Source organism: Manis pentadactyla, chromosome 2, assembly GCF_030020395.1.
Source record: "Manis pentadactyla isolate mManPen7 chromosome 2, mManPen7.hap1, whole genome shotgun sequence".
In the NCBI taxonomy this organism is placed as follows: Eukaryota; Metazoa; Chordata; class Mammalia; order Pholidota; family Manidae; genus Manis; species Manis pentadactyla.
Genome location: NC_080020.1, coordinates 130198269 through 130215520, shown reverse-complemented (window position 1 = coordinate 130215520; position 17252 = coordinate 130198269). Strand labels below are relative to the sequence as shown.

Sequence of the window (17252 nt, the reverse complement as noted above, 5' to 3'; positions counted from 1 at the left end):
TGAGAATGTGAAATAAATGAAATCATATGGCATGTAACCTTTGGAGATGAGTTTTTTTTTTTTACTGAGCAAAGTTATCTGGAAATTCATTCAGGCTGCTGTGTGTATCGATAGTTTCGTGTTTATTATGGGCTAGTGTTTCATGGTATAGATATACCATAGTTCATTTAACCATTCACCCATAAAAAGACATCTGGATTTTTTTTCAACTTTTGACTATTACAAAGCTATGTGCATTCATGTATAGATTTTTGTGTGAACGTAGTCTTTGTTTCTCTGGAATAAATGTCAGATGATTGATCATATCATAATTACTAATTTCATTTTTTAAAGGGTTGCCAAACTATTTTCCAAACCACTTTATACTCCCACCAGCAATATCTGAGTAATACGATTTCTTCAAAATCTTTGTCAGCACTTGGTGTTGTCACTTTTTTTATTTGGCCATTCTGACAAACGTATAGTGATATGTTACTGTGATTTTAATTTTCATTCCCTAATGGCTAATGGCTAATGATGTTGAACATCCTCCCATGTACATACTTGACATCTGTTTATCTTGAAGAAGATACTTTTTATCTTTATTCCTTGAAGAAGATAAACCTTTTTCCTTCATGTTTTCTGCCCATTTTCTCACTGGGTTGTTTGATTTTTTGTTAAGTTTTGGCAGTTCTATGTATTCTAAATATAAGTCCTTCGTCAGAGATGTGGTTTGCAAATATGTAATGTGTCTTTTCATCTTCTTAACAGGGTCTTTCACAGAGAACAATGTTTTAATTTTGATGAAGTCCTATTTATCAATTCTTATTTTCTGGATCAAGCTTTTTGGTGTCAAGGTAACTCTTTACCTAGCCTTAGATTGAAGCTTTTTTCCCAAGTATTTTTCTAAAAGTTCTTAAGTTTTACATTTTACATTTAGTCCATGATTCATTTTGAACTAATTTTTGTATAACATGTAAATTTTAGGTTAAGGGTTTTGGGGAAAGGGTTTTTGGTGGGGCCGGAACCCTTACAAGGGTTTTTGGGGGGAGTATGTTTTCTTGTTTTTGTTCTTGTTTTGCAGATGCATATCTAAGTGTTCCTGCACTACTTGAAAAGTCTACTCTTTTGTGATTTTGTCAAAAATCAGTTGGGCCTATTTACGTAAGTCTGTTTCTAGGTTCTCTCCTCTGTTCCATTGATATAATTATCCCTCCACCGATACCACACTGCCTTAAATACTGTAGCTGTACAGTAAGTCTTAAAATCAGGTAGACTGTACTGCTTCTCCCTCCTACTTGTTTTCCAAAATATTTTAGCTATTCTAGTTCCTTTGCCTTTCCATATAAATTTTAGAATAGTCTTATCTATACCTACAAAATAACTTGCTGGGATTTTTTTAGGAATTGCATTAAATCTGTATATCAGTTTGGAGAGAATCAACATCCTTGCAATATTGAGTCTTCTAATCCATGAATACGATACATATTGAATGAATTGTAATAGTTTGTGCTTTCCAAATTGATCTATGTCATGTTTAGTTATTCAGTCAATTAGAGAATGCTGAAGTCCCAAACTATAATTATGGATTTGTTTATTCTCTCACTTCTATCAGATTTTGTCTCACATATTTTGCAGCTTTATTGTTTGATGCACACACCCTTAGAATAACTGTGTCTTCCAAACTGTTAGACCAAACGGTCTCCTTGGTGGACTGACCCTTTATCACTATGTAATATATCCCATTCTTCTCTCTAATAATTTTATCTGATATTAATGTAGTCACTCCTACTTTTTCAATAGTTAATGTTTGCATGGTATATCTTTTTCTGTCTTTTAACTCCCAATATAGCTATATCATTATATGTGGGTAGATTTCTTGTGGACAGCATAAAGTTGGGTCATGTTTTTTAATCCACTATGTCCATCTCTGACTTTTAATTGGTGTATTTAGATCATTTATATTTAATGTAACTCTGGGTCAAGTTGAAGCTTAACCCTGCCCTTTTGATTTTTAGTTTACCATTCTCTCTGGTTTCCATTTCTGTTTTCCTTTGCCTGCCTTCCTTGTGCATTGTTTGAACACTTTTGGAATTCCATTTTGATTGTACTGATTTTGAATGAATCTCTTTGTATAAGTTTAGTGGTTGCTCTAGGTATTACATTATATATACATAATTCATCACAGTCTACTGGTGTCATCATTTTTCCAGTTTGAGTGAAATATAGAAACCTTTCTTTATATCTTATTACCCTCTCCAGTTTATAATTTTTAAAAATAATTTCTTCTACATACATTTAGAACCACATCACACAATGTTATAATTTTTTATTCAACCATCAAACATAGTTTAGAAGACAATGTATTGTATTTACCCATATTTTTACCCTTTCCATTGTATTCTTCCTTCTTATATTCTAAGATTTCTTCCTTTATCCTTTCCTTTCTGGAAAGGGAACTTAGATCAGCAATTCTTCTAGTATAGTTTTGCTGGAAACAAATTCTCTTTGGTTTCTTTGAATTGTACCCCTTCATTCCTGATAACATTTTACCTGAATGTAGACTTCTGAGTTGACAGTTCTTTAATTTTAGCACTACAAAATCACTGTGCCACTTCTTTCCGGCCTTTGTGGTTTCTGATGAGAAATCTGTCATTCAAATTTTTCCCCTTATAAGTAAGATGTTTTTCTCTCACTTTCAAGATTTTATCTTTAGTTTTCAGATGTTTGACTACAATGTATCTTAGTGTGAGTTTATTTTCACTTAATTCTGAGATTCCCTCAGATCCTTGAATCGATAGGTTTATGTCTTTTGTTGAATTTATAGCTTTCAGTCATTTCTTCAAGTACTTTTAGAGACCTAACTTTTTTCTCCTTTCCTTCAAAGACTTCAATTACATGAATGTTAGACATTTTTGTTTCAATCCCACAGGTCTTTGAGGCAATGTATCCCCCACCAACTCACACAAAAACTATTTTCTCTTGGTTTTTCAGATTGAGTAACTTCTATTGTTCTATCTGTAAGTACATTGAGTCTGTCCTTTGTCCACTCCAGTCTACTGCTGAACCCACACACTGGGTCCATTTTGGTTGATATATTTCCATATTCTAAAATTTAATTTGGTTTTTCTTTATAGCTTCTTTCTTTGCTGAGACTTTTGATCTTTTCATTTATTTCAAGAATGTGTGTAATTATTCCTTGAAGGATTTTTATCATGGCTACTTTAAAATTGTTGGAGATAGTTCTACCATTCCTGTCATCTTATTGTTGGTGTGTACTGCTTATCTTTTTTCACACAAGTTGAGATTTCCCTGGTTGATGTGATGAATGTTTTTCATTTGAAATGGGGACATTTTGGATGTTAGGTTATGAGACTCTTGATTTCATTTGACACTTCTGATTTAGCTGGCTTTATCTGACACCATTCCAGCAATGGAGGGGGGCTGGGTGCTGCCTCATTAATGGTGGGCAAGGGTCTGAGTTCCACTAGGCCTGCCCAGATACCACAGGGCTGATAAAAGTCCTGACTCTGCACCAGGCCTCCTCTGACACCACTGTAGGGGGGAGGGGAGGGGGCGTTGTTACTTGGTGGAAGTGGGAGAAGTAGTTCAGGCTCCCCACAAAATCCTCACTGATAGCAGGGCGGGTGTAGAGTGGGGGGTTCTTCTTACTGCCTGACAAGGATTAAGGTCTCTGCTCCCTATTTGACTTCTCTAATATCACCTGAGTCAGGGGTTGGGGTGTCCAGTTACAGCCTGGCAGGGTGGAAACCTAGGCTCCCTGCTCACTCTTTGCTGGTGGGGTGGAGGTGAGGACCGCAGTGTCTTCTGGAGTGTCTGGCTAGAGTAGGAAAGTTGTCATCCAAAATATGGACCTGCAGGGCTGCCTCTTCCCTCATCCTTGGTCTAGAGAGGGTAGGGTTTTGCTTGGACTTTTGCTAAGGCATTTCCAGGTTGCTGGCTTCTTCAGCTCTAAGCTTGGATATATGAGGCAAAATGAAATCCCAGTAAGCTCACCATTTGTGATTCCTCAGCCCCGAGGCTCCCAGCTGGCCTGCTTTCTTCTCTCCGCCTTGCAGTCTTCTCAAGGTCATTGTATGTAAAACGTTAAGGGTTTTCAGTTGTACTTAGTGGGAGGAATAGGGAAAGTGTCTTTACTCCAGCTTCCCAGAAGCAGAAGTCTAGTATCGCTTTTCTTTGTAGTCGTTAGTTTTAAGATTATGTGATGCTGGCCTCCTGAGAAAGATATGAAAACAACTACTTAATCTTATTTTCAAAAGCAGCCAATTTTATCAGTTATAAAATGGAAAACTGTACAACCAGTAATTGTCAGAATTTAAATTAATTGCACATTTTACTGACTTGCACCTTTTCTGCTGACTCACTTCTAGTTGAAGTCTTACTTAGCTACCAGCACTAGTGTTCTACTCCCATTCCACAGTAACCAGACTGAATATCCAGGGAACGATGACCGACGAGAGGTGGTGAGGGACTGGCTGGGCTGCTGAGAGTAAAGACCTGGGCAGCAGAGCTGCACACAAGGCACGATGAGAGGCGTACAGGGATCACAGGCTGGCTCTGCTCTCAAGAAGCATCTGGTGGGAAAGAAGGGGAAGTATTACTGAAGTAACTTTGTGAAGGGGAATGCAATGAATTGTCCAACAGAATTTCTGAGGAAACAGAAACAAGTGACATGCTGGGCCTGGAAGGGTTTCCACAGTGGCTTCCGGCTTGGGGAGAAGAGGGTGTAATTCTGGTGTAATTTGAGGCGACAGAGCATTTGCTTCCGCAGGTATCTCTTGTTTCCATTGGCCATTTGTTATTTACAATTCAAAACCACTTAAGGGTTTATGTTTCACTATGTGGCTCTCATCCTACTGAAATCCCAGTTCAGGGGCCTCTATTCATTCATGACTGCTGAGTTTGCAAGAGCGTTTTCTGCTTTCTCCTCCCTTGACTATTAAGGGATTCACAGGCAAAGTCTCTTGTGAAAGTCCAAGAAAGTAGAGACTGGAGACTTTCAAACTAATTGCCTTATTTATAATTATCACTAATAGAAAACATGCATCTATCCTCCATTTTTGAGGGTTAAAACCTCTTTTATTCAATTTTACCCTATTAGTTTCTTTGACTAAATTTATCTCATGTTAATGTGCTTATATAGGAAAGAATGTCAAAAGAGGTGACATAAAAACAGATTTTTTGGGACACACCCTATTGAAATTTGAGACTGCCTATACCGCTGGGTTGTTAAAATATTGTAATGACCTGGTTTCCATATTTATTTTTAAATGCTTACATGAAAAGAGAAAAGATGTAAAGCATCCCTACTTTGCAAACAGGAACATTACCTACTAACACTAAGCTCTACCAGGCAGGAGTTTCTACAGCGGGCTTACCAAAGGCAGGAAGAAGTTAGTGTTCCCTTATTTTCATTTCCAATCTTATGGCCAAGTGGGCAACATAAGAAATATAAATGAAAGTATGCATTGCAACTTCACAGGTGTTAAATACACCCACCTATTCTCCTCTGAACCAGGCTGGTTTTCTTTGAGGCCATCTCCTCCTCTATGGGACCTTCTTGGGCCTCACTGGGGGCCACCCTCTCTGACAACACAGGTTCTTTCCCTAGGGCACCTCAGATAATCTCATTCCTTTGTATAACACTGTGTTCATTGTCTGTGACTTTTTAACAGATTAGCACCAACTTGGTGGTAACCCTGAAGAAGTTCAATCTCTTATAGTTCTGGAGGTTAGTAGTCCAACATGAGCGGCACAGGGCTGTAGTCAAGGTGTTAGCAGAGCCTCCCTAGAGGAAGGGTCTGCTCCTTCCTCTTCCAACTTCTGGTAGCTCCTGGCATTCCTTGGTTTGTGGCCACATCACTCCAGTCTTCAGGCCAGCATCTTCAAATCTTCCTCTGCTCCATCCTCATACTGCCTTCTCTTCTGAGTGTGTAAAATCCTCCTCTGCTCTCTCTTCTAAGGACCCTTCGGATGGTATTTGGGGCCCATGTGGATAATCCAGGATCATGTCCCTCTCTTAGTATCCTTAATCACATCTTTGCCATATAATGTAACAATCCCAAGTTCTAGGGTTTAGGATAGACATATCTTTTGGAGGGACATTTTTCAACATACCACACCATCTCTGTGCCAACAATTCCTAAATTGGTGTCACTCAAAGTCCCCTGGGCCCCAGGTTATGTACTCATGAAGGGGATCATGAATATGTCACCCAAAAAAATGCCACTTTGGTATAAGGATTATTTGTAACTAAGGCAATGGGAAAGAAGCAGATACAAGAAAAGCTCCCTTTGCATCTGCTCTTTGCCTAAAAGCAGGACATAAACTTCAAAGTAGTCCCTCCTTCACTCTTCCAAGATGGACAAAAATTAATCAACAGAGATAACTTTGGACCTATCATCCTGGACTCAGCACCAAAGGAATCTACATAACAAATTTTAATAACTAGCCTTTTTCTCCACTCTTAGAAGACTAAAATTCCTTTCTTTTGTCCTGTTATTTATCCACAAATTTATTGTTCTTTGTGAGAGATGCCATGTAAGCCAAAGCTCTAAGCCACCTCATTGAATTACTCATTTTTCCCTTGAGCGTACCCTATGTTAACATGAGGTTTACATGTTAGTGAAGTTCTGTTTTTCTCTTGTTATTCTTTTAACAAATTAACAAAAGGTAATTGCTACAGGGGTCTGAGACAAGAACCAAGAAGTGGAGAGAAAATTAACTTTCTTTCCTATATCCAACTCTCTACTTGGACACTGAAAGTCAACTTTCATCTAACCCCTAAACCATTCTCATTTACCCAGGTGCTGGGCCAGAGATTTTGAAGCCATTGTTTGTTCTGCCCATTATCTGCCTTCTGCATTTCATCCAGTTCCAAAAATATCCCCTTTGGCCACCCTCTGTTTTTACCACCTCATTCTAGGCCCCCACGCGTCCCACAGAGGCCTCCTAACTAGACTCCTGGCTTCCACTTCTGCACACTTCAGTTCATACAGAGCAGACTCAGCTGGGGGAAATGCAAACAAGATCATGTTCTCCCTGTCTAAAGTCTTGGGGGACTTCCCATTGCTGGGAGGATAACATCCAGCCCTTGTGGTACCCCTGCCCCACCACATACCATTCTCACCACCTCTGCTCCGACCATCTAGCTTTGCTCGTGACCTCAAAGCCCTCACACACCATCTTCTCTCTACCTGGGCCCTCTGGACCCCCACACTGACACTCTGATCCCGACCTACCTCCCTCCTTGTCCTCTGACCTCAGGTTAGGTGTCCCTGAAGAAAAGTTCTGACCCAAAAGGGGTGGCCTCTTTTAGTCTCTTTCATGCCCTCTCTTCCTGAATTGCACCTCCACACACTGAATGAAGCATTTTTGGTTTACTTGTTTCTTTTGTGTCTCCCCCACTTAGATGGTAAGCTCCACAAAGGCAGGCATCTTGTCTGTCAGTGTTACTGTTTCCAGCACTTAATGCACAATAAGTAAACACCTTCTCACAATGTCAGGACGTCATACAAAACTTTCCATGACAACTTCTGCCTCCCACAGGGGCTATTGCACCTGACTGCAATGGAGAGATGAAAAACTAAGGAATGGCATTAGAGATCAGGTATTCAGTCTTTGAGAATTAAGATTTTTTTCCTTAATTCCTTTCAGCAAAGCCAACCCTCAGGGCTCTATGCGTTTGGTCCTAAAGTGTGCCAGCCCTGGTTAGTTTTAGTGCTGTATACTGCAAACTGCTCAATGACTAGATCCAGGAAGTCTGAGCACATAGTCAGGTGTTTGTTTTTTCCCAAAGGTCTAGTAGGCTCTATAGGCCCCCAACCAAATTTTAACTAGATCAGTGCTAATAGAACTTTCTGTAATGATGGGAATGTTCTATATCTGTGCTGTTCAGTATAGTAGCCCCTAGGCTATTGAGCACTTGAAATGTGGCTAATACCACTAAGGAAATGATTTTTATTTTTGTTTAATGTTAGTCATTTTAGATGTCAGTAGCTCCTATGTTAAACAGCATGGCTGGAGCCTCCTTACCATGGGGCGGGGAGACCCTCTGCAGGAGCTGTTCCAGGAAAACTAGAAAGTGAGTGAGCACATGTTTGGTCACTTGTTCATGAAGTGTCATCTGAACAGTGGTGACCAAGAAGCTTAAGGGGCAGTAGGGAGAAAGGCCCCAAAGTCTCTTGACCTTAGGTGCAGCCTTGGCCAGGACCCACATACGTGAGAATCTCTGTAAGCAGATGAGAAGAGCTCGGTCACTTGGAGGCGGACAGCAGAGGAAGAGGCTCTGACCTCGGTTAGAGGAAAGGACAGGGACTGAGAGTCCTGTTAGAAAAATGGAGCTGCTGGAGATCTTCAGATGCTCAGGCGTGCACCCAGAAAAACAGCACCAGATCTTGAGGACAGAGGACAGGAAGGAAACACTTTCTGGTGATCAGGATTACTTAGAAGGGGCTCTGGGGAACCCAACAGAGCTGGGGAAGATCGTCCCCATGGGGCAGAAGGAACCCCTTCCTCACGCCACCGAACAGTACTTGCTGCCCTGACAGCACACCCAGTTCCTAGCACATGTGTGTATGTGTGTACTCGTCTCTCCTGAGGGTATCAGCCCCAGGCAGGTTCACTATAGATTTGGTGAGACTGAGAAATGACAACAAATGTTCGTTGGGTTATTCTCATGGCAGTAGGTTGAGCACTAGGATCATGTCTGCATCCAGCAGTCTGCAGGTCCACAGTGCCCCCTCCATTTCTGCCTCCACCCAGAGCACTGGGAAGAGCTCTTATATAGTGACTCAGTCAATAATAGCTCATTGCCAATGGGTGTGAAGACATTAGCCTAGAGGTAGGCCAATTACATCAACAAGTAGTTTAGGGTTAGGTGAGGATATTGGCCATAGGAACTTCCATTTCCCCCACAGTACTGAATATGCCTGCTACCCGGGGAAATGAACTCCACTCCATATTTCTTGGATAAATCAATGATTGAGTTCCAAAGATAGAAATAAGCATATGGAGGAATATACCAACTGACCAAGCACCAAAACTGAGTGAATAATAAATAAGATCCTTTTTGGGGGTTAAGAGATGGGGAGATGTGTCAATTAGCATCCTTTTGGAAACAGATGGCCACCCAAGTTGGAGAAGGTGATGGTTTACAAAGGGCTATTGAGGATTGTGGGTGGGGAGAGTCAGGACTCGTCTCCAGGTGGAGAGGGCATCCTTCACAGGTGCAGAGCCCTCTGTTAGATGGAGGCAGCCAGCCTGAAGCAACACCACAGTGAGTCAAAGAGCCAGGGAGATACATTTCACCACCCCCCTCCTCAACTTCCAGCTGGTGCTCCAGCAGGGAGATTGGCAGATTTCAACCAGAAGCCAGAGGGCAGGGGAGCCCCCTTGATAAAGCCTCTGGGACAGGAAAGGAGTGGGGAGCACATCTGAGGGACACCAGGGAAAGAGCAAAGAGCAGACAATGTGCAAGGATTAGAATGACCAAAATCCAGATCACTGACAACATCAAATGCTGGCAAGGATGTGGAGCAACAGGAACTGTCATTCATTGCTGGTGGGATTGCAAAATGGTACAACCACTTTGGAGGACAGTTTAGGAGTTTCTTATAAAACTAAACACTCTTAATATACAATCTGGCAATCATGCACATTGGTGTGTGTTTACTCAAAGGCATTAAAAAATTCTGTCCACATAAAAACCTATACATGATGTTTATAGCAACTTCATTTGTAATTGCCAAAACTTAGAAGCAACCAATATGTCCTTCAGTAGATGAATGAACAGATGAACTGTGAGTTACATCCAGATGATGGAATGTTAGTGCTAAAAAGCAATAAGGTATCAATCCATGAAAAGACATGGAGGAAAGTTAAATGCACATTAATAAGTGACAGGAGTCGATATGAAAAAGCTACTCAATACAGCATGGTTCCAACTATATGACGTTGTGGAAAAAGGCAACCTATGGAGACAGTGAAAAGATCTGTGATTACCAGAGGTTAGAGGGGAGAGAGGGATGAAAAGGCAGAACACCGGTTGTCTTCAGGGTATGTCATTATATATTTGCCCAAACTGTGCAATGTACCACACCAAGAGTGAGCCCTAATGTAAACTATGGATGCTGGGTGATAATGATGTGTTGGTGAAGTTTCATCAGTTGTAACAAATGTACCACTGTGGTAGGAGATGATAATAGTGGGGGAAGCTGTGTGTGTTTGGGGACAGGAGGTATTTGCTCAATTTTGCTGTGAACCTAAAACTATTTTTAAACATAGTCTTTTTTTTTTAATGCAAACATAGGGGCATTGGCTCCCAGAAATGGCAGGCAAAGGACTGCAGTCCAAAGCGGATATGCATGAATGACAAGTAGCACATGAAAGATGTATCAGTATCACTAGCCATTGGGGAAAAGCAAATTGAGACCCTGGTGAGCTATCACTAACCCCCAATGGCAACAAAAACTAACAACAGCAACACCATCAAATGCTGGCAAAGACAGAGAAATTGGATCACTCATACAGTGCTGATGGGAAGTCTGGAAAAGCTGCTTCAATACAGTGCTTCAATCAGTCTGGAAAACATTTTGGTAGTTTCTCAGAAACCTAAACATAGACTTAGCATACAACCCAGCAATCACACTCCTGGGCATTTACTCCAGAGAAACGAAAACTACATCCACCACAGACCAGTACACAGTTGTTCTCAGTGCCTTTATTTGTATGAACCCCAAAGTGGAAACAACAAATAGATCCTTCAGGCAGTGACAGCTAATCAAACTGTGGTACATCCACACCATGAATACTACTTAACAAAAAAGAGGGACAAACTACCGGGGCACACAGTGACGTAGATGGATCTCATGGGAATTGTGCTGGCTGAAAAAAAGGCAATCTCAGAGGCTGCATACTGTATGATTCCATTTATATAACATGTTCAAAATGACAAAGTTATAGATGCGGAGAACAGATGAGTGGTTTAAAGGGGTAGCAAGAGGGAGTCTAGGTGGTGAAGGACCAGTTCTCTATCTTGATTGCAGTGATGGTTACATGAATGTGTCAATGTGAAAAAATGGCCTAGAGCCGAACACACTCATTGCACCCACATGGACCTACCGGTTGTGAGGTTGCACTATAGCTACCTAAGATGTGACCAAGCTGGCTGAAGGGTACAAGGGACCTCCCTGTACTAACTTTACAACTTTCTGTGAATGTATAATTATTTCAAAATAAAAAGTTTTAAGAGAGCCGTGTCCTTCTTACAGCCAGCCAGGGGCAGAGCCAGCCCAGGACTCATGTTTTGGGATGAGCACACCGCTCCTGCCCCAGACCACAGGGCAAGGGTTCCCTTGAATGATGAACATCCCACAGACAAAAGCTGCTGGGATCTAGGGCCCAAGAACACCATTCCCTCCTGATTCAAGAGCCAAAAGTCGCTCCCCTTACCCAGAGGGGGGCTCCCAGTAAAGCCTGTGCCAACCTCTTCCCTCTGCCCATTCCTGCCTGCCCCCCTCTTCCCCTGCTAGGCCTGTGAGAGGCCAGGAGGGGGTCGCAGTGCAGGGCAGAGGAGGGAGCCCACGGTGGGCCAGCACAGGCCGGTCTCAGCCCCAGCTCCACCCCAGAGGCCTGGGCCAGACCTCACCCCAGCACTGCAAAGCCAGCCCAGACTTTCTCAACTGAAAGAGAAGCCCAAGTTCCGTGGGCTGAGTTCAAACCTCTGGCTGGCAGGGACATCGGCTTCCTCTGGCCAGTTGGAAAGGGAGCTCCAGGTACTTTCTGGCTTCAGTGGGCTGCAGGCTGCCCTGAAAAGCTGACTTCTACCTCTAGGCCATTAATTGTATAGTGAATTTTATTCATAACCCCTGATTCCTTTTGGACTACAACCCAGCTTAGAAGTTGGGACCTACCAAGCTCTGCTGAGGTAGAAAACTATGGGCCATGCTTATCCAAACACAAACACCGTGAGTAAACCTCCTGAAGCCATCTGCCAAATGTCAGGGTGGCTTCCGCCGGATATTATATGTTGACTCTGTGGGCACAGTGACTCTCTGGGCTGTTTTTAATGACAGTACCAACTTCAAATTTTATGCTTTTGTTGCAAGACGGCTTCTACGAGTAGTCTAAAATTCTTGAATGTTCACTTTAAAAATTGCCATGTTTGAAAAAAGACTTTTCATAAAGCTATCATTTTGCACATGCCAAAAAAAATAAGAGCATAGGATTATTAATTTTAAAAAAAAAGACCACCTCCTTGCAGTGGGTTCCATACACCACTTTAATACATAACACTGCCCTTCACATTTAATGACATTAAAGAGAACTAATCTGTCCTGGTATTGACTTTAGATGGATTTTCTTTTGCCAGGGAGTTTAGCAGTCATTTCTTATAAGTTAAATGGTGACCCAGGCCAGGAGTGAAGACAATGCCTGGAAGATAAGGAAAAGGACTCAAGCAAATAGCTTCAGTCTCTAAATTAGCTAGAAAGAAGTTTCCATCTGTGAGTAGATCGGCTGCATCTGCTCTTTGCCGGGCCTGTCTTCACGCAGCCATAATTACTATCAGCTCTGCTCCGTGATGGACGTTGACAGATTCTGGGCTTGACATTGAGCAAAGTGGTATTAAGTCCTAACTCTGGGCAAGAGTTTCCAATTCCACACCATTGATTACCCATGTGCACCTCACATCCTAGAGTGCTCCCATGCTTAGGTGGCAGGCAGATGTAAGAATGTTTCTATAGAATAATTTCTAAGAACGATTTGAGAGGCTAAGAGGGCCAAGGATGATCTGACCCTTGTGCATGTCCATCAGGAAGGTTAGACTGCCCTGCTCTGGCTTTATCTTCCAGATGGGTTCTTTTCCACAGTTCTGTGTCTTTTCCCCACTTTGGGCACTCTGACTGCTCAGGAAACTCCATCTATTATGGGGTAGATCTGTGAAATCCTATCTTCTCTCATTGGTTCCCAGTATCCCTGAGGTGTTCATGTTTAAAGGCAGGTGAATAAGCCCCAAACAAGGAGGCTATTACTCATTTTGAGTTATTTAAAAAAAAATTTTTTTAAGCAAATATAGATAATAGTCATGAAAACAAGTCTTTGGGGGGGTAGTAGCCAGGGTACATTATAAAGGAAAACTGGCTCGTTTCTAATATTTTTTAAATAATTAAAATAACTAGGGAAAATCTAACAAAAGTTGTGCAAGACGTCTTCACTGAAAAGTACAAAATATTGTTGAGAAATTTTAAAAGTACTGAATAAGGGAAGGAAATACTGTGTTCATAGATTGGATGGCTCAATATAGTAAAGATGCCAGTTCTTAAATTCATCTATAGATTTAAAGCAATCCCAAACAAAGCCCTGGTAGGGTTTTTGTAGAAATTGACAAGCTAGTTCTAAAATGCATGTGGAAATCTTGAAGAATAATGGTGCTGGAGCAGTTATATGACCAATTACCAAGACCTGTTACAAAACCAGTAATCAAGACCCTGGGATTGACACGACAATAGACAGCACAGTGGGGCAGCCTAATTTGTCTTTGGTGTTTCTAGGTTTTGCCACAATGTGACCAGACCATGATTGCTTGGGAGAAGATCCTGGAATGAATACCACCCACTAAATGGCTGGTACTTACGAGAAAGGCCTGGGGGAAATCATCAGAATGTTGAAGTAAGAGGTACTTAAAAGTTTACAGTTAAGGAAAATAAAGTAAAGAAGGCAGAGAGAGTGGTAGCTGAGGGAGGGAGACAGGGCTGAACCATAGCTCGTTACTCAGAAAGTGACATCACTGTTACTTCAACAGTTTCTCTAAATTTCCCTTACATTAACTTCTTCTCAGGAAGTGTACGGAAAGCCGAATGCCTATTAGCACTGATTTGTGGGATCCCTCTTACTAGGTCAACACTCAACTCTTCCATAGGATGCCAGGCAAGCAAGCATGAAAGCTAAGGCCTCCACTGTCACTTTTTGGGCACTGATAACACAAAAATGTTCAAAGAACCAAGAAAACCTCTAAAGAGAAATCTAAACAAAACTAAAGGATTGCTCATATAGGATCAGTTGAATAAATTAAGGTACATTCATACAAGGTAATCTTATACTACCTATTAATTATATCAATAAGGTCATTTCTCAGTGTGCATTTGGAAAAATCACTACAATGAAACAAAAAAGCCCAGTGCAAGACAATATGTGTGGCCCTCTGAAGGTAGGGAAGGAGCTCAAATGTCATTTTTATTTAACCTTCATAACCACATATAATTCTACTAATTGGTGAAGAAACCAAAGTTTGTAAGTTGTAGAGTCCATGGTTTAAAGGATTGCAATTTGACTGGAGTCTTCTGAAGCATTTGATTGTTAATTGCATCCTGTCCCCTCAGTCCTGGGCATCTGCCATTCTCAATTCTGTCACTACTCAAAATGTAACCACTGGGCCAAGAGCTGCAGCAGCCACGGGCAGCTGTTTAGAAATGCTTTCCTACCTAGATTATTAAACCCAGTCATTCTTTCTGCCAAAAGTAAAGCTCTCCATGCTGTTTTTGCGTGGAATGCATGGATAATGTTTAGCGGTCAATGTGAAAGTCTATAGAGTGAAAAAGAATTTAGGATTGCATACTGCTTAAGACCTGCAATTCATTGCTGCATGAAAGCACATAAACCTGTGGGGACAGAAGTAATTAAAGGTATAAATGTAATATACAAAAGAGGACTGATCTTAATTAAGTCATTATCTCATGGCCTCTCATTACTTCATGGCCTAGCATTTCTGTCCATGCTTATCTATGATGGATAAGGACTTAAATAAAATCTATTTTAGCCTGAAAAAGGACATAAAGGTCAGGTCCCGTCCCAGACTTAATGAATCAGACTCTGCAAGTCAGCAAGATCTCCCGGACAGGGTTTAGGTTTGTTTAAGTCTGAGAAGGGCTCCTGTGGGTGACGGCAACCTCAGGGGTGTTTTTATTGCTCTATTGTGTCAGGTTCCAGGGTTCAGGTCACTATCAAAAACAGACACAAAGATGAAATATTTCTCACGCGTCTATGCAGAGTTTTTGAAATGACACAGATAAGGGTGGAAAGTGAGCTGGGAATGACCCAAAGCGTCGCCAGGGTATACATACCCCCCCACAGATGAATAGCCGGGCGGTTTGCAGAAGGGTGAGGAAGAGAGCCAAGGCAGCACTGAGAGGGCAGCCCTGCGCCGTCAGGCCTCGGGGGCTCAGGGCTCCCTCTGTCCTGTCTCTGTGCAGCCATGTTGCTTCAAGTGAGGTAAACATGCCGGGCGTTGTTATTCTCGAGTGATAAACAAGACAGGGCCCATGTACACAGCACACCAAACTCCCATAGGAGGAAGGCGTTTTTAATCCATGAATTACAACAATTTGAAAGGAAATCGAGGCCTCTGGCCAGGGACCAGACTCTAAAGAAATATGTTTTACCAGGACATAAAGCCAGCCAGGGCCTTGGAAATAATAAATAAGGTGCATTCACATCCCAAAACACAGCAAAAGGCTTCCACCCACTCTCTTTCTGTACCCCTTTGTCTGTTGATTTGGTGATAAATTTGCAATTAAATGTTTGATAATGAAAGCCCAGTGCCTAATAAATTAAAACACTTAATGCTTGAATATCCCATTCACCAGTTTGAATTTTAAAAAGAAAGGTTTTAAGAAGGTAAAATTAGGATGTAAGCTTATGTTCTTATTTGGCCAAAAGTCCTACTAGCAGCAAGTTGCGATGTGGCAAAGAAAGTCCATCAGAGCTCAGACAGACAAAGAAGTCAGAGACTAGTCTGTTGCAAGGGGCATCGGTATTTTTGATGAAGTCATGTGGGTGTATCCAGGAGATGGGATGGACAAGAGCAAAAGGGAACAAGTCATTTCTGTCTCAGTTTCATGTTAGGGCGATCAATTTATCCCAGTTGCCTGGGATTTTCCCAGCTTTAACACCCTCAGAAATCCCTCAGACGAGGGCAAACTGGGACAAACAGTCACCCTACTGACCATATACTGAGGTAATCAGCTGGGTGCGGAATAGCCCTGGCCAGGTCCTGATACCCAGGGCACTCCCCGAGCTCTGGTTTGTCTAAATCTGAAAGTCAGCCCTGCCGAGCCAAATACTGTCTGAAGCACACCCTTTGGAGGAGAACACAGCAGGGGTGCTGCGTGATCACAAGTCTGATCTCATGCCCAGTGGGTGAGTCATGGTGGGCAAGGGCTCAAGAGACAGAAGGAAAGACCTGGAGGCACCACGCGAGACATGAGGGTCTATTGGGACTTATGCACAGGGAGTCCAGGAGGCTGACTGGATGAGATTGTGCACTGCTGTTGTGGACAGGGAGGGAACTGTTCATGGGGTGCAGGACACAGGCTACCTGTGTGCCAGGGGTGAGGGGACAGAGACTGCGTGCTTTGCTAGGAGAGATCATTCTTGTGTGACCAGCACTCCAAGGAATGAAACCTTGATCAGAGGAATTGGCCTCTTAAGAACATGTTTCCATGGATAAGAGGCCTGGATTTGGCCAGCCCCAGGCCATCAGATACCCTGCATGCCGCCAAAGGAGGGGGCACGTGGACACTCGGTTATTCTGGGACAGAAGATTACAAGCAGGCAGGGCTTGTCCCCACAAGTGTCATTTCCCAAACAGAGGCTCACTAGTCTTTGATGCAAACTTTTCCAACAACGGTGGTGTTTTGAAAGCCAGGCTTTTATTTGGAGAAGGCATCTTGGAAAATCCTTGAAAACGCTTCCTTTATTTTTATTAAAGAGCCCCTGGAACATGTCCATGGGCTTGCATAGTGCCCTTTTTAGTTTAGATTGACTTCTTCCTCCTCACGCCACACTGAAACCTAAACAAAACCCAAACATGAGCTCCTGTGCTGCAGGCGGTATTCCGTTCAGTCTGAGCCCCTGCCGCCAGGGAACAGATGAGCTCAGCCCGCATCCACACTGCAGGACCCCAGCAGAAAGGCAGGGCCAGCAGTGCCCTTCAGTCTCCACAAGGCTCCTTGGAGGAGTGCGTGCACCACACACTCGGGGACACCGGGGACAGAGCTTCACTCCAGTTTCCTCAGCAGCAGGGTGTTAATGGGTGCAAGTGCCCAGAAGTCCGAACCACCCAGCCTCAGGCACCTCAGCAACAGGGAGATGGACCTAAGATCCTGCAACCAGTTCCAATGTTTGGGGGTATTTCCCACACCATCAAGCAACTCTCAGACGCCAGCTGGGTGTCCTGCAGCTCAATGCAATTCTAA

At 42.6% G+C, this 17252-nt stretch overlaps 1 long non-coding RNA gene across 1 annotated transcript; it reads left to right on the top strand.

Moving 5' to 3' along the window:
- The first annotated feature begins 751 nt into the window (after window positions 1–751).
- LOC118918166 (uncharacterized) lies at window positions 752–16933 on the top strand. Its single transcript, XR_005027028.2, has 3 exons — window positions 752–836; window positions 1064–1143; window positions 13551–16933. It is a non-coding gene; the product is annotated as an uncharacterized LOC118918166 (long non-coding RNA).
- Window positions 16934–17252: the final 319 nt, after the last annotated feature.